The sequence below is a fragment of the Bos taurus genome, chromosome 7, assembly GCF_002263795.3.
Source record: "Bos taurus isolate L1 Dominette 01449 registration number 42190680 breed Hereford chromosome 7, ARS-UCD2.0, whole genome shotgun sequence".
Taxonomy (NCBI): domain Eukaryota; kingdom Metazoa; phylum Chordata; class Mammalia; order Artiodactyla; family Bovidae; genus Bos; species Bos taurus.
The window spans coordinates 53,110,049-53,132,481 of NC_037334.1; the positions used below are offsets into that span (position 1 = coordinate 53,110,049).

At 44.7% G+C, this 22,433-nt stretch overlaps 1 protein-coding gene across 1 annotated transcript in view; it reads left to right on the forward strand.

Moving 5' to 3' along the window:
- NDFIP1 (Nedd4 family interacting protein 1) overlaps window positions 1-22,433 on the forward strand; it is a 128,518-nt gene that overhangs the window by 35,743 nt on the left and 70,342 nt on the right. The window contains exons 3-4 of the mRNA XM_059888770.1: window positions 10,166-10,323; window positions 13,929-14,978. The gene's annotated coding sequence lies outside the window, so the exon portion shown is untranslated. The remainder of the gene's footprint in view (window positions 1-10,165; window positions 10,324-13,928; window positions 14,979-22,433) is intronic.

Genomic DNA, 22,433 nt, shown 5'->3' on the forward strand with positions numbered 1-22,433 from the left:
AGGGTTGTTTTTGTCTATTATGTATAAAGCTGCTATAAATATGTTTTTGTCATGAGTAAACACCTAGGAGGATAATTGTTATGTAACAGCATTGAACTTCATTTTTACTTTATTTTTAAAAAATCCTTCAAGTAATTCTGATGATCAGCCACATTTGAGAACCCCTAAGGTGGCAAAGGCAATGGCATCCCACTCCAGTACTCTTGCCTGGCAAATCCCATGGACGGAGGAGCCTGGTGGGCTGCAGTCCATGGAGTCGCACCGAGTTGGACACGACTGAAGCGACTTAGCAGAAGCAGCAGCAGCAAGGTGGCAAAAAGATCATCCTGGGTGATTTGGCTGATGATCTGCTCAGCTTTTGTTTCTCTGTGCAGGTGTCAGAGACAACTCCTCTCACCAGGGAAGCATCTTGTATTCCGCATCTTGGCTGCCTAGCTCTCCTCTCCCACACTTGCCAATTTCTTACCAGAGAAGAGAGTTCCCAGCCAAGGATCCCCTTGACTATGTCATCCAGTGTTCCAGGAAGCACTGATGGTGTGAAGGAAGTCAGATGAGGCTGCCAACCCACCAAACACTTGCTCTAACCTTGGGATCGCTTGATCAGGATGAAAGGCCAACCCTTAAGCCCCTTGGGAGTGGGAGAGTTAGCCCCTTCCCTCTGGGCCACAGCAATCCCACCGCCTGACACAGGGGCAGGCCTGGGGCTGTTTGGCACTGAGGCCTTCAGTAAACCACGTGGAACTCCAAGAGAAGTGTAGAGGCCAGGGCCCAGTATACTCTCAGACTCAGGAAGTTAGAGTTAAGAGTTGGGTGCTATAAACCATGATAGGAGAAGAGAAGCTGTCAAAACAACAGCAATTTTGTTTCAAGCATCATGCTGACTGTTGGCTCAGGAATAATATATTTTCTCTTTCTGAAATTGCTTTTCCTTTGTGGGATTATTAGAATTTCACGATAGGGATGAAGATATCAGGAACCAAAGTGATGCTCTAATCCAGTGTTTCTGAAGGGTGTTCCATGTGTTTGGTACTCAGGATGGTTTCAGGGATTTTACAGGTGAGTGTGATTAAAAATAAATATTTGTTTTAGCACATAGTCAAAAAAATAAAACTGGCACCATAAACATGTGGTTTCATGGATGTATTGCTTAGCGTGGAGCCAAGTTATTATTCAGAAATAAAGAGATTAAGTATATAATAGGACGGGAGATACACAGGTGTGACAAAAAGTATGAAGGTGGAGATGAGTGTCTATGATTTAGAAAACTCTCAAGCCATGCTTATGACAGATGAACAAAGCAAGATCCTGAGATGCCGATGACCTGCTCACCATCAGACTTCCTCAGAGCTAGGACAGATCACCCAAGTTGCCTGCTTTCTGCCCCTTCCACTAACCTGCTCTTCCCTCTTGTAAGGAGGGAAAGTGATCTCAAGGCCATGTCTCTAGCCCCTGGATTCAAAGTCAGATGCATTTCCAGAAACCTCCTTCAGTCTGCTCAGGCCACAAAGTCTGGAGGGGTCCATAATAAAACTAGACTCTAGGAAACTGAGCTGATGAGAAGGAAGCAGCCTTCTACAGAATGAGCACCAGGATCTTGGTAACTCCTCATATGAACTCTCCAGGGGGGAGTACAGGAGAAAAGTGGCATGGGCAACTGGTTTCCCCATCCCTGCCCCTCATCCTTCCAGAAGATTAAAAATAGCCTCTAAGTCAAGGCACTTGAGCACGAGGGCCCTTTGTGGGCAGTCTACCTCTGCACAGATTTTTTGAGGTCACAGGGAAGTCTTTGATTATTCACAGAAACAGCTTCAGGCAGCTGGAAACATGTAAGGCACATCTTCCCAGATGACTGTCATCTTTGAATCTTCACAAATCCAAAAGAGAGCTGCAGAGGAGGCAAGTCGGCCAGCATTTACTGAGCCCCATGGCACTGAGGGTGAAAAGTGCAGGCCCTGGAAACTCAGGCATGGATTTGAACTTTTTCAGCTGGCAGTCTTACTGATAGTGGGAGAGAGGATCTGTTACTGCGTTGGTCGACTGGACTCGTGCTGGGGTCCTAGCCCAGACCAAGACCCTTTGTCCCATCCAGGAGGTTCTTTTTCTGATCAGATACATGTAGCTGATAATGAAACTGATGCTGAGACTGGAGCAGCTCTAGCTTTATTCAGCAGCCAAAGAATGGAAAAGCAGGAACGTAGCTCACAAATCAACTTCCACCCCATTTCTGGTGGAGCCACCAAATATGGGAGGGTCGAGGTAAAAGGGAGGGAATTAAAAAGAGTGGGGAATATTCATGAGTTATCTGAGAACAGGAGTGTGGTTTGGATCCAGAAGGCAGCTCTCCTTTTCAGCCCTCTACGGGCTTTTCAGTTGTTGTCATGGCAATTGTCGACTGTTGTGGTACTGACAGATATGTCATTTAGCATGCTAATGTATTAAAATGAGAATATAGAGGCTCAAGGACTACTGAAAGTCAAGTCTTCTGCCATCTTGGGCTTAGTTGGTTCTAACCAGTTGTTTTTTTCCTCTTTGTAGCTTCCTCCTGAACCTTAGATAAGAGGAAGGGGGGCTATGATTCTGGGGCAATAACCCTGGTAACAAAGCCATGTTACTGTTTCTCTTCCCTGAATGCAATCTTGTGTCCCTTGCTAAGGCGACCCCAACTTCTGCAGTCTGGGAGCCACTGGTCCTTCCTCTGTGTCCCCCTCTGGGTGTTGAGTAGCGTGTGACCTGCTAGCCCATCCCTGAAGTCTCAGGCATCCAAGCACATGACCCCATCTAACCTCTGTCACCTTAAAAAGACGCACACCATGAGAGTTGTGAGTTAAGTTTTATCTGGGACAAAATGAGGATTGCAGCCTGGGAGATGCACCTCAGATAGCTCTGAGAAACTGCTCCACAGCTGCAGTCCTCATTTTGTCCCCAAATAAAATTTAACTCACAACTCTCATGGTGTGCGTCTTTTTTAAGATGTCACCTCAAAGAAGGCCTAGTGGAATATACCGTATGTAAATTTTCCCAGTCAGCCTTACAAGAGCTCAGCACTGAGGAGGACAGGCCTTATCCTAGGGTCAAATCAGAGTCTGCAGGTGAACTCCTCTGCCCCCACCTCCTGTCCTTGCTCTGGTCCTTGGGGATGAGAGCCCTAAGCATTTGAGAGTGGATAAGTTAAACCAGTAACTGCAGTTCCAAAGCTTCTCCTGTCCTAGGTAGGCTCAGCATGGAGATTTTTTAGTTGAACAAATTACCTTAGTGTGTTCTTAGGATATCCAGGGTTGGCTTGGGAACCTGATTTGAGTGGAAGCAGATAGCTGAACGCCTCTGCAGTAGAAAGTAATAAGGAAATTGCAGGTGCCTACTGTGAGCTCAGTGTGCGATGTGAGGTCAGGAGGGAGGGGAACCAGATAAGACCCTCAGACTGAGCTCTAAGGATAGAAGATGATGAGAATCAAACCACAGGTTGCTCTTATTCTGAGCAGTGGGGTGTTTGGTCTCTGTTACCCTCTGACCTTCAGTAATACTTGCTGTCCCTGCCAGTGTTGATGGTGACTTACTCTCATGCATGAAGTGTGTGGGACTCCACATGAGGGCAACACAGGTGAGGCGGGCAGAGAAGCCCCCAGATCAGAGGGTTGCCTTAAGAGCTGGGACTGAACTGGGGCACAACCCACAAAGCTTCCTCTGTGAAACAGAGATGAGGCCATTAGAATATGAAATGGGGTGGGGTGAGGTGAGGGTGAGGGAGTGGAGCGGGGCACACACTGTGGTGGGTCTCACTTTGTAAGAGTGGTTTAGAAGACCCTGGAATGGTCTGCCTTCCCCCAACCACAGAGCACTAAACTGGAACTTAGGAGTCCCCTTGTCATACTCTGATCCCATCCTTGGCTTTCTCTGGTTAGACCAGGCCTGGGAACCTCTCACCTGGGGCAATGAGTCTCTGCTCTTGGTGTTTTGGTCTTGAAACGGAAGAGTGCTTGAGGTCAGGCTGTCTTCCATGACTGAGGCTGTGAAAAGTAAAACTCATAGGTATGTCAGCAGCCACACTTCCTGACTTGTGGGAAAAGCCACAGCAATGAGAAAGAAAGATGCTGATGTCCTGAGAGGACACAGAGTGAGAATGGAGTCCTGGTAACTGCCAGGCCTCAGATCTGCAGCTGTGTCACTACCTAAAGAACCCCTCTCCCTGAGGTTGGTCTTTGCCACTTCCATCCAGAAGTGCCCACTGGACACCAAATACCATCTGCCCACCCCCTCCTCTGGAGGGCCCCTCCCTCCACAAGTTGGGAGCTTAGATGAGGACAAAGGGAAACGTCCAGCCTAGGATTGGAGCCCCTTAGCTCCTGCATCACAGCTCCTGCTTCCACAAATTTTGTTTATTTGTTTATTTGTTTGCTTTATCATCCCTCTCCCCTGGGAAAAATGTAAAGTTCCATTCTGTCTTGTTTAATATGGTAACCTTATTGCTTAGAATGTAGTAGGTGTTCATGGCTCATTGAATGAATGAATGAAGAAATCAGACTTGAAATCAAGCCACTGTAAACCCATACAAGATCACGATTGCAGCAGAAAGATCTTGGTGCCAGACAATTCAGTTGAAATTTGTGTCCAAGCTCTCTGAGCATCGACTGAGTGCATATGCTGGGGGCCAGGCTGGGTAATACAATCAGTGCTTCATAGACCACAGATAAAGAGCCAGAGGCCAAGTATGAAAAATGGGCTCTTGGGAGGAGGAGTCCTTTAATGCAGATTACAAAGGTTTCCACCGGGACAAGGGAACTGAAAGGCAGCTGTAATTAGAAAGCGTAGGCATTCAAAGCTGCCTGGAGGTCAGAGGGGCTGGGCTAGCAGGCTGGGGAGCTGGACAGGAAATGGACACGGAGGCACTGCAGTTCTGGGCTGACATAATTGGACAGAGATCAGCAGCCAGTTGCCATGGTAGCAGCCAATCTGAGGGGCTGCTTCTGTGCTTGGAGTCAAGGTTTCTAAAGAAGGGGCTAAAAAAGCTGCCTTTGTTCCCACTCTGAGCGAGTTGCCGTCAAGATCCCTGTGGGGGTGATGTGACTTGGGGCCTGAGCCAACAAGTGCTGAGTGCTGGGGCCAGGATGGGGCCACGTGAGGACCCAAGGGGGTTGGCTGGGGCCGGTGGAACTCACTGTGGTCATTTCCTGGAGCTGTTGGTACCTCCCAGTATAGAGTAGTGGCCACGACTTGGGTTTCAGCATCCAAAAGGGCAGTGGTCAGATGACAATTTGGCCTTTTAGCAGCAGTATGACTCCAGGAACAAGGGAGCCTCAGTTTCCTTACATGTAAAGAGAGGCTATAGCACCTTTTCTCCAGGGCAGTTGTGAGGATTGAGAGAAGAGATGTATTCACACATTCAACGAGTGGTAGATACTATTGTCATCCTTTTGACACGTGACACAAACTGCTGCTCAGCAGCTTCTCCAAAGGCCATTTAGCTTCTGGGGAGTAAAAGCGAGGTTTTGCTTCTTTAGGGATACCCAATAGGCAGCCAACAAAGCCTCAAAAACTCCAGGAGGTGACCAGTTAGACCAACAAAGTGGTGTTTAAAAAGAAAACGTTTTTAAAGCAGTCTTGAGAGCCGTGAGCCCTCACAGAGCCCTTGTCCTTTGTTCTTCTGGCCAATATGTGGGCCTGGATGGGATACAAAGATGAGGCCATCCCTCCCTTCTCCTTCCCCTGCAGAAGAGAGAACACACAGAGGAGGAGGCTCTGAGGGGAGGTGGGGGTAAGGGGCAGAGGAGGTGATTTGCTTAGAGACCAGGACAGACCAGAGGCAGAACCAGGGCACGACTGTGGTCCAACCCCACCGCCACCCTCGGCCCCGCCTTCTGGCCCTCCTTAGAAGACATGCTGGGAGACGCAGACATCCCTGTTTGGACTCTGGCACAGTCCTCTGTTGCTATGGCAACTCAGTGGGCTCTCTGGTGGGTGGAGGAAGGCAGCCGCTGTGTGGTAATCAGCACTGGAGACAGCAGCTCTGCCCTTTCCCTGAGGCAAGCCGTTCCCTCTGCCTTCTCCGGAAGCCGCTGGAGGCCCCCAAGACTTCAGGGCTGTCACTCCTGGCTCCCATCTACACCTGTCTCACAGGGAGGAACCAGGCTCCCGTGTGGAGAGAGAGCTCCCTGGGGACCCCACCCTTGGAGTGTGTCCATAGACCACACATTCTCCTGGAAATTTCCTCCTCATTTTCCTGGTTGATCTGTCCATCCATGTTTGTTCATTCATTCAATAAATATATATTTTGTGCCTACTGTGCCAGGGGAAGGGGGCAAAACAGTGAACAAGACATAGCACCTGCCCTCAGGGAGCTCACAGTTTTCTGGGGGGAAGACAGTAACAAATGAGTACAGAGAGGCTTGGAAGGTGGTAAACGGGCAAGATGATACAGAGCAGTTGGAGGGGGTCAGCTGAGCTAGAGTGGGTGGTCAGGGAAGGTCTTTCTAAGCAGAAATTGTCAAGCTGAGAAAGATACATGGAGTTGTCACAGGGTATGAGGAATGTTCCAGGGTTTTAGAGGAGGAGAAAGGAAGTGAGTTGTGAGAGCAGCGGGGGATGGAGTTTGAGAGGCAGCCTTTCCCCAGAGCCTGGATTGTACTCTGAAGGCAACAGGAAGCTCTGATGGGTTTTAAGTAAGAGAGGGAAGTGATCTGACTTAGATTTTCAAATGGCTTTGCTAGCCTGCTAGACAATGGAATGCAGGAAGGCAAGAGCAGAAGCCAGGGGTCCAGCAAGGATTGGCTGCAGTGGCCTCAGTGCATGGGGCTGGCCTGAGGGAAGGGTATGTATAGAGAAGCCCCAACAGGGCTTGCTGGGGGTTTGGTGGGGGTGGGGAGAGGAGATAAGGGAAAGGTGAACTCACGGATGGACTTCCCAGGTATCTGCCTTGAACTCCTGGCTGGGTGCAGGTGCCATCTGTGAAGGGGTGGATAGCAGAGGGCAAAGAGGGGGAAGGTTGTACTGAATCTCTGCCTTGTGGCCTGAAAGAAGAGCATTTAAGTTGCCCAAGTACCTCTTTTAGCATTCTTCATGAAACCCCTGAGAACTAGTACATTTCGCAAGTAAGATCTTTAAGAAGTTAAACTGAAGGAAGCTTTTCTACAACTAATAGGAAAGAAAGTAGTATTTAAAAAGCCAGCTGCTAGTTGATCCCTGGGTTGGGAAGTTCCCCTGGAGGAGGGCATGGCAACCCACTCCAGTATTCTTGCCTGGAGAGTCCCCATGGACAGAGGAGCTCGGCAGGCTACAGTCCATGGGGTCACAAAGAGTCAGACACAACTGAGTGACTAAGCACAGCACAGCACATGTCCCAGGGTGGTGGCAGAACTCAGGGCAGTAACAGCTCTTCTGAGCCGTAAAGGCCTCAATGCATCATTTCCCAGCACGAGAGATGGTGTCATGATGGATGCCCAGATGCACATCCAGGGACTGTGCTAAGTGTTTCAAATACATTTTGGTGCAATCCCTGTCACATACTAAGAAACTGGAGCTGAGAGAGGCTGAGTACTGTGCCGAGGGCCAAATAGGCAGAGGTAGCAGAGCCTGGATGTGAGCAGATAGGGCCTGTCAAGCACTCCACAAGACCAGGAGAGGTCAACTATGCGGCTGAATAAGAAAGCAGTAGGAGTTGAGAAGCTGTTCTCAACAGCTGGATGGTGAAATTGAAAGAAATCTGGGGACATGGCAGAGGGCCTTCGGAGAGAGGAGGTGACCTGGCAAGTTGGCATGAGGCCAGGGCCTGAGAAGTTCAGTCAGCAGCTCCCCCAGGGAACAGTGGTCAAGGAGTTGTTCAGAAGAGTGGTGCCTGGTGGTATTTGTTGTAATGTTTTCTGTTTGACATTGTGTTGTGACCCTTCTCCTTTACCCACAAACTGCAGAAGAACTTGGTATTTGGGAAAACTAAAGAAGGAATAGCAGCAGTGATGAGCATGGAGAGAGGTATGAGAGCCGAGAGGCCAGGAGCAGATTCAGGAACAGGACAGGGACAGGAAGTAACCAGGGACACATAAGCAACTCTGGAACTCATAGAGATCCTGAGAAGGGAGGTGTCTTTGCCACAGGATGTGAAATGGGGAAAGCAGCCATTTTTATTGGTTATTGAAGGAAGAGATAATGTCTGAAGGCTAGAAGACTTGGGGAAATCAGGATGCTCATGATTTTATTACATCACAAGCTGAGGAGCAGAGCGTCTCCAGAGAGATGCTCACGGCATGCAAACTTCCATCTGGGTCAGTACAATCAGCCACTGGCAGTTTGCTCACAGAGTCTGGTGATGGCAGCCTCTTGAAAGCAGTGTTAGTTGTATAGTTGTTCAGTCATGTCCAACTCTTTGTGACGCTATGGACTGCAACATGCCAGGCTCCTCTGTCCATGGAACTCTCCAAGCAAGAATATGGGAGTAGATTGTCATTTCCTTCTCCAGGAAATCTTCCTGACCCAGGGGTCAAACCTGCTTCTCCTGCATTGGCAAGCAGAATCTTTACCACTGAGCCACCAGGGAAGCCCCAAAGTCAGTGTTACAGCACATACCAATTTTTGCTCTCAATTGCCCTGTCTGAAGCCCCCCCTCTCCCTCTCCCTTCATATTGGTTTATTCAACCAGGTAATGGGAAGGAAGAGGAGCAGAGCCTGGTGGAGGAAAAGGTGAGGAAGGGATTGTTCTTCTGACAAATCCTTTATGCTCCCCATTCTCTGCCCCCAATCCCTAATGACAGTGAAAATGGTGCTTTATTTTTTAGAGTTTGTATTAGTCTATGAATTTGCTTGCCTCTTTTTGCTTGTGAACATTATATCAGTTTTAGGCCACACAATCTCCAAGAGTATGAACACAGCAGTCCTGTATAACCATGTCACTGCCTAGTGGAGATCCCTGAACTTTCTTTTTGGAGGGTAATTTGGGAGTATCTCCTAAAATTTTAAATGTGTATATATATGCTTTACCTCAAAAATTCCTCTTCTCTGTTTTAGAGAATTTGTCTTTACCTGTGCATAGTTTTCACATACAGCATTGGGTGTAATAACAAAAAATCAGAAACAGCCTAAATGTTCATTCAGAGGAAAACCCATCCATAAAGTACAGTACACCCATTCAGTGGAATCAGAATGTGGTGATTACAGAGAACAATGTAGATCTGCGTACCTGGAAAGGGAAATAGGCCAAAACAAAAATGTCAAATGAGAAAAGCAGATTGTAGAGTACTGAGAATACATCCCCTGTAGGAAAACAGCAAAAACAACTTCCCCATAAAACAAAAGACACAAAATACCAAACTGGCTACTGTGGGTACTTCTGAGTAGAGAGTGGATATTGTTTAACATTTTTTTTAGCAAAAAATATATTCATGTTGTTGCAATCCAGAAAAGGTCACCCCCAAATGTACCTCTATGGCATATTGATTCTTTTGAATTAAAATTACTTTAGAAGCAGTCTGTGCAAGAGGGGCTTCCATGATAGCTTAGTTGGTAAAGAATCCACCCGCAATGCAGGGGACCCTGGTTCAATTCCTGGGTCAGGAAGATCTGCTAGAGAACGGATAGGCTACCCACTCTAGTATTCTTGGGCTTCCCTTGTGGCTCAGCTGGTAAAGAATTTGCCTGCAATGCAGGAGACCTGGGTTTGATCCCTGGGTTGGGAAGATCCCCTGGAGAAGGAAAAGGCTACCCACTCCAGTATTCTGGCCTGGAGAATTCCATGGACTGTATAGTTCATGGGGTCACCAAGAGTCAGACACAACTGAGCGACTTTCATTTTCAATGCAAGAGGGACACCCTAACTTTCCTGTTTTGTCTCCCTGGAAGCAGGAAATCCATCTCACGTGAAAGGTGCCCTCCCTGCATCTGGAGGTAGAAGGACACCCTTATCACCAAAGATAGAAGGTCAGGCTAAGAAGCCTGTATATACAAACCGTGTTACTCCTTTACTGCCCCAAGTCCAAACTGGCTTTTTAGATTCTTCACTAATTGATCACCCCAAACCTACTTTCTTTGTCCTGTCAGTTCCTTGCACATTATTGTTTGTCTAAAACCTATAAAAGCTGCCTGCTTTGGCCACTTCTTAGGTCCCAATTCTATGGGACCTCCATGTGCATGAATTGAAATTTGTTTCTTCTTCTCCCGTAATCTCTCTTGTGAATTTTATTTTTAGTCCAGCCACAAGAATTCAAGAGGGGTAGAAGGAGAAATTTCCCGCTCCCCAGTGGTATAGTTCCTGTGTAATTGAAAATGATGAAGATCTCTAAAAATAAACAAGTGTCCCTGAGTAACGTGAAGAGGAGGGCTGGAGCAGGAACGTGACTGCTTTAGGTAATGACTCAATTTCTCCCAGTGCTCCTCAGAATACTCTTTCATTGATCCAGGAATCTTCTGGAGGTTGTGACAGAGCACCTCTTCAGGCAGGTCATTTCTTAGTTTACTGTCCAAGTTTTTGGGATAATAAAATACTCATTTATTATTATTTTGCATTGTAGTTGGTTTATATAACAGGATTGATGTTTTCAAAGCATAGCTGAGAATGCTTCCCATTGTTGCCTGCCCAGGAAGCACACTGAACACCCAGCCATTCCAGTCCCTTGGTGGAGTGAGTCAGGACCTACATTAATATACATGAACAAGACGTATACCCTGCTGTGCATCAAATGGAGCCTATACTATTGTAATGTCTCAGTTTAAGTACCATAAACCATCTTCCCTTGCAGGAGTGTGTGTGTATACACTCACACACGCACACTTCCACACACTCTCACAAGTAAGTACTCTTTCCATCAGGTACCAAGGACAACAGGAAGCTGTTAAAGGGTTTTGAGCAAAGGAGTGACCCAGTCAGACGTATGTTATTAAAAGATCTCAGCTTGCAGTGCAGAAAATGGAAGGGGTTACAGAGAGGCCAGCGTGGGTGAGGGGAGAAAAGGTAGGAGGGGAGAAGAGGTGGGAGGGGAGGTCCCGCTGAGGCCCAGGCTGGAAGTGTTGTGGGGATGATGCGTGAGCGTGGTGAGATAACAAACGAGCTGTCATTTGTCAACGCCTTACGTGGGGACTCACCTTGACCACCGTGTCAGCCCTTTGCAGCTCCACCCCACGCTCTCCTCTGGGTAGAGATGACAGGTTCTCTTGAATAGCCAAGGAGAGGGGAGGAAGGTTGTGCGAGTTGCCTCAGCTCTTGCAGTGAGGAGGAAATGTGAGTCATGCTAGATCCCGAGTGGCTCCGGATTGCAAACCTCTAATGTGTCACTGATGAAGGGGCTTGTGGAATTGATACACAGGTGAAGGTAGAGTGAGACAGAATTTGACACAGAGGGGCAGGATCATCCCCCCTTTTCCTTACATTTATTTCGGTTCAACTCAGCTCTCTTCTTCAGAAGACAAGCTCTAATGGAGCCGCAGAGCGAGAGACATTTGAGACCCCAGCCTAAATAAGAGGGAGGATCCTGGGGCTTAGCCCTTCACCTCTTTGAATCTCAGCATCTATAAAATGGTGATGATCATCCCTCTTGTGGAATTTAATATGAACAAATTGCTAAATGCTCTCTGGTAACACAGAAAGCCACAGTCTCATGAAGTGGTGATGGTTCAGGCTGTGCTCCTAGTACCTCTCTGATGAGTGACGAGGAGGGCGAGTGGGTGGGGCTCTAGACTACTCCCTTCCCTGTTTCAGGGAGGGCAGCCCCACTCCAAAATATTGGAATGTCGAGACTTTGCTGGCTGGTGGTAGTTAAGGCTGGTTAAGTGGTTAAGACTTCTTGTTTTCAGGGGGCACAGGTTTGACCCCTGGCTGGGGAACTAAGATTTCACATGCCGTGAGGTGCAGTCAAAAAAAAAAAAAGATTAAAAAAATTGGAACATTGAGTAAGATTTCATCTTCACAAAGAGTTCTGATGCTAAAACAGCTTCAAAACCTCTATTAAGAGCTTTCCTCACTGGGTAATTCAGGTGTGTGACCTGAACCCGGGGATGGCAAGCAAGTCAACAGCCATGTCTGAATCCTGTGCCTGAGGCAGACATCACTAATCAATCACAGGACCTTTCCTGCTGAACCTTAATAAAGCCTTAGGATTATTTATAACATAACACTTCTAGCAGCCAGTTTCACAGTGGGCATATGAGACGAAATCAATTTTCCACTCTTTGACTTCATTGTAGGTAGACCTTGAGTGTGTAGTTGAATTGAGGGTACCAGATGCTCTAAAACTTCATTTGGATAAAGAAGTTTAAAACTTCTTTGAAATCTTTGGTTTTGTCTTAGTCAGTTTAGACTGCTATATAGCTGCTTAGTCAAACTGAACAAGAGGCCATAGGCTGGGTGGCTTAAACAACAAAGATTTCTCAGTTCTGGAGGCTGTAAGTCTGAGACCAGAGTTCCAGCATGATTTGGTTCTGGTGAGGGCTCTCGTCTTGGCTTATAGATGGTGCCTTCTTGCTGTCTTCTCATACAGCAGAGAATAATACCTTTCAGGATTCTTCCTATAAGGGCACTGATCCCATCATGAGGGCTCCACTCACGGGACCTCATTACTTCCCAGAGCCCCCATCTCATTGGGGATTAGAGCTTCAACATATGAATTTGGGGGACAGAAACATTCAGTCTGTAGCAGCTTTTGGACTTTGTTTTACCACAATGTATATTAGGAAATAAGGTCAGTTACTTTTGGTCAATTACAGACTGCCCTTCATCCTAATATGCTGACCTCTCCTCTCATTTTACATGTGCAAATCATACTCATCCTTTAAATCCTAATTCAAATGCCACCTAGTTACCGCCTCCATGAAGCTGAATATTCTTCTCTGATTTTACCACAGCATTCTTTCTGCTTAGTTCATGGTGTTTCATTCCTTAATTTTTTTTCTATAAATGCTGACATTCCCATCTAGACAGAGAGTGCTACCTTCATTCACATTTGTATTGCTCCAGAGTAGCCCAGTAACCTAGTAAATATTTGCTGAAAGGACATATCAATGTAAAAAAATCTGAATACTACCTAAAGGGCTATTTCATTTTGTTAAACTACAAACTGAAGTGTCCTTGGGTTCTGTTGGTGAACTGAAAGAAGTTGCTAAAAGGTAAATTCCAGGAAGACAAGTGATCTTTGTTTTGTTCATTCTTCACTGATGTCTAGAACAGTACTGGCATACAGTAGACCCTCAATATATTTTAGTTAAATGAGTAAAAGAATAAATGAATGAATAAAACATGGTTTGAGACAATACTGTAGCCTGACATTGACTTCTCTTGTGTTTATCTCACATGAGGTAAGGTGTTAGATGATTAACAAGGTCTAGCCGCTTTTGAGACCAGCTGGACAATTGCCTGGTTATTTGTACAGAAACTTGCACATTTCACATTTTTGTAGGTAAGAGTTGGAGGGCCACGCCTGTCTTCTGAGATGGACCACATTTGGCCTATGAAATGTTTCTCTCTCTAGATAAACTTGCCTTCACTTAAAAAAAAAAACTTGTGGGAGGGAGAGGTTATTGACATGTGACTTCCATCTCTAACTGGAAGTTATTATTCTTGCCTTGTGGAAATCTGAGTAGATGTGGTCCTTTTAAAGAATGAAAATATTCTGTATTTTTTCAATTTATATTTGTTATCAAAATAGCTCTTAAAAATTCTGTTACTTACCCTATGTTTGGCAAATGAAGATTTCCATCTTCCAGGGTCATCCTTTCAAGAGAGCAATTGTTGGATTTTCGGTTTCTCTTTTGCTCTATGAAATTGATAGTTCGCTCTCAAGCAAGATTGATAGTTTGCTGGTTTGCTTTACTGCTCGTTTTGCACATACTGTTGGAGAAATCCATGTTCAGACTGGTGTGGCAGCATTCCCAGTGTCCAGGCAAAATATTGATCAGAGAGATGTAATCCATTGTGTGGTACATTGTAGGTGCTTGAATAAACATCAAATCTTTGTATTTAGTTATCAGACAGATGTTGATCTGCTGCCTGCCCTCCACTGAAAATTACCAACATTAAATTCAGGATCTGAGCTTCCCTGGTGGCTCAGTGGTGAAGAATATGCCTGCCAATGCAAGAGATCGTTGAACCTGGAAGATCCCTCATGCCAAAGAACAACTAAGCCCACTCACCACAATTATTGAGCCTGTGCTCTAGAGCCTGGGAACTGCAACTACTGAAGCCCACACGCCTTAAAGCCCATGATCTGCAACAAGAGAAACCACCTCAACGAGACGCCTGTGTACCACAACAAAGAGCAGCCGCCAACTTGCTGCAACTTGAGAATTCTGAGCAGCAACAAGACCCAGCACAGCCATAAATAAATAAATTAAAAAAAATTCAGAATCTGAGAACATTACTGGTGTTGTCTCTCAGAGTTGAGTTGGCTGTTTAATGTGGGCATTAAACAGCCAACTGTGTTTTGCTTGTCTGGCCTAGTACTTCCAAATGGTTCAATTTAAGCCATAAACTAAAGAGAGCTTAATCTGACTTTAATATTTGTCATCAACAGGGGCTCAGTACTGTGCTAAAAAGGCCTGAGTAGAGATTTTATTGGGCCCTTCACCTATTCAAACTAGTGTATAACCATTAACTAGTTAATCCAAATTGGTCTTCTGGGAGGCCTGGCAGAGCCATTATCTTTACATCTCTGGGAGCCACGTGGCTTTGCTTGAGGCTGTAGGGAGTAAGGTCAGAGCTGGTTTACCCTGGAGGAGGCTTGGAGTTCAATTCTTCTTTGCCAGAATTGGTGAACTGCACTCTCCCAATGCACTCAAAGGCATTGGCACATCTGTCTTTATTTTTCCCACAGGAGAGGAGTTTCCTTTTACTACCTTCAAGCCCTGTCCACTGGTGACCCCATTCCAATTGTCCTCTCTTCTTGAATACCCTGCTTCAAAGATGCCTTTTGGTAAAAAGTGCTTGCCATTGAAAGCAAGACCTGATGGACTTTTATCTCAAAAACCATGCCAAATTCACGCTCAGACATCAACAGCTACAGCCTTGGAGTCAGGTAACTTGGGTTCAAATCTTGGCTGTGTTACTTTGTACCCATATCACTTCAAATAACATGCTTAGCCTTTCACAAACCTCACTTTCCTTCGCTGGAAAGTGGGGGTGTGTTAATAATATTACATAGGTATGGTGACATTGCAAAAATTAAACGACATCGTGCATGTAAGCATTTAGCATGTTGCCTGGTGTATGATAAGTGCTCGATGTATTGTTGTTTCTCAGTTGCTCAGTCATGTCCAGCTCTTTGCAACACCGTGGACTGCACCATACCAGGCCTTCCTGTCCCTCACCATCTCCCGAAGTTTGCCCAAGTTCATGTCAGCTTGATGTGTAGTAGCTACCAAATTATGAGGCCACCATTACAAATTGCCTCCAGACAGAGAAATAAAAGACTTCTAAATCAGTCACATCCGGTCTTTTCAACAAAATGCACCTGAAAAATCTACAGATAGAAGAGAAACCAACCTATCAAAGTGACATGAAACAGACCTGACCTATTTACATATGTGTTGCCTAACACTTGGGGGAGACATGTATGTAATGAAAAAGGGTTATTATAGTACCTAGATACAGCAAAGCGAAGAGAAAGCAGACCCCCTTTGGAGAGATACATTTATTATCTTTGGGTAGGCTGAGCTGAAGTATAGCTGAGCAACCAGTATTTTGACATTTATCTGTTTTCCTAATGCTTTATGGGTTCTATCTAAAACCCATCTAATGACCTTCCTACCAAGGCTGAACAATTTGCTGATGGAGCTGCAGGTTGCTGTGGGCCTTTTGTGTGTGTGTGTTTGAGTGGCTTTAATTTCATTTCTGGAATAAAGGAAGTGCAAAGACATTAACTCTGAATCCATCAGAGAAAGAACTCTGTAATTGCAACTTGGCAGCAAAATGTGCTTGTGCTGTGTGCACTCTAAAAGCCAGTGATGATTAATCCTGCACATTTATCTGAGTTCAAGAGCAGACACGCAATCATGACAACCGCAGAAGGCAAGAGAAGATTGTGCTTGATCATTATAGCCTTGGGCCTGCCGGATGGACATGGGTAGCAGCATCCACCAGATCTCAGCCAAGAAATCTGGACCTGCATGTCCACTGTGCTAGCCACCAGCCAGGTGTGGCTGTTTAGCACTTGTGGCTGATGTGAATTGAGACGTGCCTCAATTGTAAAATAGGCCCTGGATTCAAAGACTTAGTATGTTAAAAAGAATGTAAATATCTTTGTATTATGTATGTTAAAGTAATCATATTTGGGGTGTGTTGGATTAAGTCATTATATTATTTAAATTAATCTCATCCGCTTCTTTGTACTTCTTTAATGTGTCTGCTAGAAAATGTTACATAGCCTGTGTGGTTTACCTTTGTGTCTGATACTGTATTTGTCTTGGGCACTGCTGCTCTACAGGTTAGGCAGACGCCTCTTGGGTTTGTCCCTGGCTCACAGTGATTCCCCTTTTTCCAAGTGACTACCTTTGTCTTGACCTCAGTTCAGTGGCCTCCTAGAAGCCCTGGTGCTGTTTCTGGACCTGACTCAAGTCTGTCAATCAGTGAGCTTCCCTGGGAAGCTGGACTAGGAGCTCGTGATTGGAGCTATACCATCTAACATGAGTGGTCATGGTTTTCTGCCCTATGGTTCAGAAGAGCAGATGGAGCTGATCTTCCAGGAGGAAGATAAGAATGAAACACATGTCCATGTTAGAGAGGTAGATGAAGCATGGGGAGTCCTACTAGTGTTTAAGTCTCTGGATGCAGTACAGATTTGGTCCAGCTGGATGTTCATCCTTGGGTCCTGTCATCCTGGATTCTTAGCATAAATGTCAACTTTTTTCACTCCTTCTAACTCAGTAGGCTTCTGACTACCAAAAGAATCTGAATAAGTTATACTTCAATCTACTTTTTCTTAAAATTTAATTTTATTGTTTTTTATTGCAATGTAGTTGATTTACAGTGTTATGTTAATTACTGCTCTACAGCAGAGTGGGTCAGTTATACATATGTACATTTTTTTCTTAATGTTATTTTTCTGTTATGGTTTATCCCAGGATATTGAATATAATTCCCTGTACCATACAGTAAGATCTTGTTGTCTACCCATTCTATGTATAATCGTTTGTATCTGCTAATAACCAGTCTTCAGCTCCATCCCTCCCTCTCTCCTTCGCAGCCACTTGTCTGTTCTCTATGTGAGCCTGAATCTGTTTCATAGATAAGTTCATTTGACTTTTTCTCCATAGTGCCAGACTCATAACTAACTACCTCAGAGCTTTCTTTTGATAAACCTCCCTCTATCAGCAATGTTTCCCATCCCACCCCTCCCAGATCTCCAAAGAGTTGGCTCCTTACACATCAGATTTTACTTCCAAGGTCACCACCTGCAAGAGGCCTTCCCTGTATACGCCACCTGAGGAGATCTGGTAACTCTAGCGCATCATCCTCTTTATTTTCATGACCATTTCTTCTATATTGTTCCTCTCCTGCTGCTCCTTCTAAAATGAAGATACCTTAACAGCAGGAACGTTGTCTTCATGTCTGTATTTCCAAGTGTCTAGAACAGTGCCTGGTACATTGCAGGCGTTCAGTATTCATTTTTTAGGATTGTATTTTTTGATCAAATATTTATAAAGTGCTTCTTACGTGCCAGGCATCATTCTAAGAGCTTTGTTTTAGTCGCTAACATGTCTGTCTCTTTTGCGACGCCAGGCTCCTCTCTCCATGGGATTTCTCAGACAAGAAGATGGGAGTCGGTTGCCATTTCCTTCTCCAGGGGATATTCCCAACCCAGAGACTGAACTTTCATCTCCTGCTTGGCAGGTGGATTCTTTACCACTGAGCCACCAGGGAAGCCCACTAAGAACTTTACAGATGAACAAATAAAGTTCTTAGCTTTCTGTTATGAATTCATGCTCTCTGAAAGATTTCCAGTTCCCTCTCTTTAGGAAGAAGATTGGAACTTGTCAAATAATATTAAGTTATGCCCATGTTTCAGGCACTGGGCTGAGTACTTGACAAACAGTATCTTGTCTGACTTCTCATAGTAACCCCATAAGATAGTATATTTACTTGAGACTACATTTGGTTGCATATACCTAAATCCCAACAATGGTGGCCTAACCCACTAAAGATTTGTTTTTCTAATGCAACATGAAATTTAGAGTATGAGGTCCAGGGTTAGGACAGCATCTCTATGAAGTCAGCAAGGATCTGGTTTTTTCTGCTTTCTGGCTCTATCATTCTTAATGTGTGGCTCTTGTAGCTGGAAAGATGGCTACTGCTCCTCTAAATGTCATTTCCATGCTTTAGGTGGGAACAGAGGGAATATTCAAGGGCAGAGAATGTATATCAGATGAGTATCTCCCTTTTGATCAGGTATATGCAAATTTTCTTAGAAGTTCCTTGTAATATACAAGAAACATAAGAGTACTGCTTATATCTCTTCGGTCAAACTGGGTCACATGGCTACCCCTAACTGCAAGGAAATCTGAGAAGTGAGTTTTTTTGGCTGTGCTGGGTCTTCATTGCTGTGCACAGGCTTTCTCTGGTTTCAACGAGTGGGGGCTACTCTCTAGTTGCCATGCATGGGCTTCTCATTGAGGTCGCTTCTCTTGTTGCAGAGCACGGGCTCTAGGGCACACGGGTTTCAGTAGTAGTGGTGCTTTGCCGTAGTTCCCACAGCATGTGGAATATTCCTGGACCAGGGATTGAACCCATGTCCCTTGCATTGGCAGATGGAATCTCAACCACTAGACCACCAGTGAAGTCTGAGGTGAGCATTTTTAACTGGGCGCATTGCTGCCCTGGATAAAATCCAAGTTCTGTTGGTAAACAGAAAGGGAAGTAGATATTATGTAGTGAATTAGCTGTGTTGGCATGGCAAGGTTCTATTATTATAGGCTCTGAAGAGTGACAGTCACACTTACTCTAGGTATTCTGTGTGTTCAAGGTAAATGGAAACACAAAATGTTCTGAAGTTTGTGTAGAATTTTGGGTGATTGGATTAGGGGAAAAGCATTTTATTTCACAGATGGAGAAACCAAGGTTATAAGTGGCAAAGTGTTTTGCTTAAGATATATCATCTAAAAAGATTGAAAGGAGGAAAAACAGACATAGAACTAAGATTTAAACCCAGCACTGACTAATTCCTAATTTCCTAAAAATTAGGCTTTCTGAGATTTAAATATAGTTAAATTGTGATTTTTCTGGAATTGAAAAAGCTATCTTTTCAAGATAGATTTTCACAGTAAAACATTTATCATTGATTAAGCACTTACTGTCGGAGAAGGCGACGGCACCCCACTCCAGTACTCTCGCCTGGAGAATCCCATGGACGGAGGAGCCTGGTAGGCTGCAGTCCATGGGGTCTCGAAGAGTCGGACATGACTGAGTGACTTCACTTTCACGCATTGGAGAAGGAAATGGCAACCCACTCCAGTGTTCTTGCCTGGAGAATCCCAGAGACAGGGGAGCCTGGTGCGTTGCCGTCTATGGGGTCACACAGAGTCAGACACGACTAAAGTGACTTAGCAGGAGCAGCAGAAGCACTTACTGTATGTGATTTTTAAATGCATTATCTCATTTTATGAGATATGTTTTTTAATAAATATTCTTAATCGTTGTAAAAAACAAAGTAACACACACCAAAAAAGCCCCTTAAATCCCCAAAACAAAGCGGCCCAAGCAGTATGGAGAAAAATAAGGGGAAAAAAATCTTAAGAAATCCCATCCCAGGACTTCCCTGTTGGTCAAGTGGCTAAGACTCCACACTCCCAATGTAGGGTGCTGGGGTTTGATCTCTGGTCAGGGAACTAGATCCCACATGCTGCTACTAAAGATCCCACATGCCGCAGCTAAAATCTGGTGCAACCAAATAAATAAATGTTAAAAAGAAAGAAAAAGAAATCTCAACCCCAGAAGAAACCAAGATTAGCATTTTGGTAAACATCTTCCCAGACATCTCTCTTTGCAGATTCACATATTAGATGTGTGTTTAAATACATGAGTGGGAGCAGACCATGTGTTTTCCTATAGATATAAATCATCCCAGTTGATCATTCCAACAACCTCTAGTCAAAGCTATGGTTTTTCTAGTAGTCATGTGAGGATGTGAGAGTTGGACCATAAAGAATGCTGAGTGCCGAAGAATTGATTCTTTTGAACTGTGGTGTTGGAGAAGACTCTTGAGAGTCCCTTGGACTGCAAGGAGATCAAACCAGTCCATCCTAAAGGAAATCAGTCCTGAATATTCATTGGAAGGACTGAAGCTGAAGCTCCAATACTTTGGCCACCTGATGTGAAGAACTAGCTCATTGGAAAAGACCCTGATGCTGGGAAAGACTGAAGGCAGGAGGAGAAGAGGACAACAGAGGATGGGATGGTTGGATGGCATCACTGATTCGATGGATATAAGTTTGAGAAAGCTCCGGGAGTTGGTGATGGACAGGGAAGCCTGGTGTGCTGCAGTCCACGGGGTTGCAAAGAGTCGGACACGACTGAGTAACTGAACTGAACTGAACTGATGGGTTGGGTATTATTATCTCCATTTCATAGGCTTAGGATAGTTAGGTGACATGCCCCAGGACACACAGTTAGCAAGTGGTAAAATAAGGTTAGTTTCAGTTTTACCTGAACCAACCACCCCAAATCACTGGCAGAATCCCAAATACCTCCCTGGCAGAATTAGAATTGGACAAAGCAAAAGTCTCTTTGCCTGGAGAATTTAAAAACTGTAGATAGATAGATAATAGATAGATTGCCATACTATCAAGGCACCTTGGTGATAGGAAAGCACAGCTGGCTCGGTAGACTCAGCAGTTGTCATGAATAACTCATTATGAATAAAATAAAGCATTTTCAGTGCCAGAGACTTCTGAGACATGTTAGTCAGAAGTCTGTGTGAAGCAGTGCTGCATTGATGTCACCCAGAGTGACCCCACCTGGCCCCGTCAGGTGGCTGAGTCTTCTAGGATTGTCACCGTTTCCTGCTTGTGATCTTTGCAAGTCATCTTCACTCTGGTGCATTACAGATGGTTTTTTTCATACCATTCCCCCACCCCCAGTTCTGCTGATGCTTTGCTTTGTAGTTGTATCTGCCAGATGTTTTGGACCAGGCTGAAATAATCTTTGGATCTATAGTTTGAGTGAATGAATGAAATAAGCGTCCCTCCTTTCTTTTTGCTGAATAGCTTTATCAACTGCCAAGAGGCCCACTGAAGTCATTAAAAGATGTTTTGCCATTAATAGGGTACTGATTAAATTATGACATGGCCATATGTTGGAAAACCATATGCAAAACGAATGGGGTGAATCAGGAAAGAATGCCAAGATGTATTATTTAGTAAGAAGGGAAAAAAAAAAAGGTGCAGAACATAACATAGAGCATTATTTCTCTCCCTTTTTTTGGTAAATTAAAAAAAATGTGTGTATACATACAGATACTTTTTCTGAAAGGACTCATAAAAATTATTAATAGCTAATAGTTGTTACCACTAGCTTTGTTTGTAATGATGCTTTGGACTGTGAAGAAGGCTGAGCGCCGAAGAATTGATGCTTTTGAACTGTGGTGTTGGAGAAGACTCTTGAGAGTCCCTTGGACTGCAAGGAGATCCAACCAGTCCATTCTGAAGGAGATCAGCCCTGGGATTTCTTTGGAAGGAATGATACTAAGCTGAAACTCCAATACTTTGGCCACCTCATGCGAAGAGTTGACTCAATGGAAAAGACTCTGATGCTGGGAGGGATTGAGGGCAGGAGGAGAAGGGGACGACAGAGGATGAGATGGCTGGATGGCATCACTGACTCGATGGACGTGAGTCTGAGTGAACTCTGGGAGTTGGTGATGGACAGGGAGGCCTGGCGTGTTGGGATTCATGGGGTTGCAAAGAGTTGGACATGACTGAGCGACTGAACTGAACTGAATAGTTGTTACCATTAGAAAAGCTGAACAGAAGTTATCACTTGTTATTCTATATTTTATATTTTCATACTTTTGTATTATTTTATACTTTAATATTTATAATCTTGAACCTTATACATGTATTACTAGTCTAATATTATAATAATTAGCTAATATCAACAGGAGTGATCTAGACAGTGAGAATAGGGGTCATTAAATGTTTTCTCCTCTGCACTTGTCCATGCTTAAAAAATATTCAAACTTATTTTTAAAAAATCTCTCCAGACAGATGTCCTTCCTCCTTCCCTGGTCGCTCAGACGGTAAAGAATCTGCCTGCAATTTGGGAGACCTGGGTTTGATCCCTGGGTTGGAAAAAGCCCCTGGAGGAGGGCATGGCAACCCACTCCAGTATTCTTGCCTGGAGAATCTCATGGACAGAGGAGCCTGATGGGCTACAATCCATGGGGTCACAAAGAGTCGGACATGACTGAGGGACTAACACTTTGATTAAAAGAATGGGAAAATTCATAAAACAATCCAAATGAACACAATCTGAGAAGCAG